Source organism: Pygocentrus nattereri, chromosome 19 (assembly GCF_015220715.1).
Source record: "Pygocentrus nattereri isolate fPygNat1 chromosome 19, fPygNat1.pri, whole genome shotgun sequence".
Classification (NCBI taxonomy): Eukaryota; Metazoa; Chordata; class Actinopteri; order Characiformes; family Serrasalmidae; genus Pygocentrus; species Pygocentrus nattereri.
Genome location: NC_051229.1, coordinates 10,371,950 through 10,373,964, shown reverse-complemented (window position 1 = coordinate 10,373,964; position 2,015 = coordinate 10,371,950).

The window sequence follows — 2,015 nt, the reverse complement described above, 5'->3', positions numbered from 1 at the left end:
CTTTGCACGCAATGGCAATAATGACCAATATACAATATGCTGGTGTTTATTCCTCAGTGAGCTGGCTGATGATTGTGTTACATTCAGGCTGAAAAAACCATTTAAGTAATCCTATTGGCTGCTTTTGTGCATAAAAAGCTGTGCTCATATGTTTCCACTAAATCCACGTCACTGTTTTCGACTCATTTATCTCCAAAATGCTGACAGCCTTCCTGCTAATTCAGTACCCAAACTGTGAAGAGAAGTGAAAGTGCTGTTCATGACTGATCCAGCTCTTTTAGGCAAACACTGGGAACTGACACCTATTGAAGAGCTTTTTTATGGTAAATTAATACAGAACAAATTGGAAGTTCTTATGATGCTGTTGCTGAAAATGAAAGATTATTCTATAGATTTGTCATAAACCCCCTCCTTGATCACCACTCTCCCAGAATCCCTTGTGTCTTGTTGAGGTTGTGTTGTGTTCTTTTGATTTCCTGGCCTGTTTCCAAGTGTATTTGTCCAACTGTACAACTGTACATCACAAGCAGTATATCTTGTTTGGAGGTCTTGTGAATTTCTTCATAAAACATGATTATTTCTTCACTTGCATCCACTGTTGGACCATTGCAAGACTTGAATATTGAATGATGCAGCACAAAATCAGATTGACATTAGTTGATCATTCACAACATTATATCTAGCAGCAGTCCTACTGACATCCTTTTGGACATATGTGTATATGTACAGTGCCATCCGTAAATATTTGCACCCCGGTAAACATGTAAAAAACTTTTATTGCTTATCATTGACCGTTTATTCAAAATATTAGCATTAATTTACATTGCAATGATTGAATGATGATCTCATCCATCCATTTTATAAGCCGCTTCTCCCTCAGGGTCATGGGGGGGTGCTGGAACCTATCCCAGTGGTCATCAGGCGGAAGGCACAATACACCTTGGACAGGTCGCCAGTCCATCGCAGGGCAGACAGACAGACACAAACAGTCACTCACACACTCACACCCAGGGGCAATTTAGCATGTCCAATCAGCCTGACTGCATGTCTTTGGACTGTGGGAGGAAACCGGAGAACCTGGAGGAAACCCACTCAGACACGGGGAGAACATGCAAACTCCACAGAGAGAACCCCGGTCACCCGGCCAGGGAATTGAACCCAGGCCCTCCTCAATGTGAGGTGACAGCACTAAAACTAAATCTCATCATATATAAAATGTTCATCTCAAATCTTTGTGCCAATTGTTGGCACTCCTAGAATAGAAATTCATATGAGTAAAATCGGACTGGAGTATATTCACATTTGTATTTTAGGTTTTAAAGTTCACCTGCTTTATTAGGATCAATTAAATGCTCAACTTCCAGTTTCACTAGGGTATAAATATGAGGTGACACAATGGCCAAACTCATTTAGTCATCAATAATGACGGGAAAGACCAGAGAATACAGTGATGATTTGTGACAAAAGGTTGTTGAGCTGCACATGGCTATAAGAAAAGAGTTAAACATAAAATGACCATTTACACTATCAGCGTAAAAATGAAGATGTTTAAAGCAACTGGTGATGTTAAGAATCTGCAAGGATGAGGACATATGTCTATACTTACCACACACACAGTGAAGAGGATGGTTTCAGTGGCCAAAGAATCTCCAAGAATCACAGCTGGGGAGTTGTAGACAGTAGTTAGGTCTTGCAGTCACAATGTCTCCCAAACTACAATCAAACACCATGAATGTAACCACAGTTGTGTGAGAGGGTTGCCAGATAAAAAGCCTTTGCTATCAAGAACCAACAAAATCAAGTGCCAGACTTCAAGGTACCTTTAGTGGAACTGTTTTCTATAGCCTGATGAGACCAAAATAGAATTTTATAGCAACAAACATCAGAGGTGAGTTTGGTGTGGACACAAAGATAGCTATGCAGAAACTCATCCCCACTATGAAGTATGGTGGTGGACCTATGATGTTGTGGACAGTTCTTCTTCTAAAGGCCATGGACAGTTTATGCAGACACAT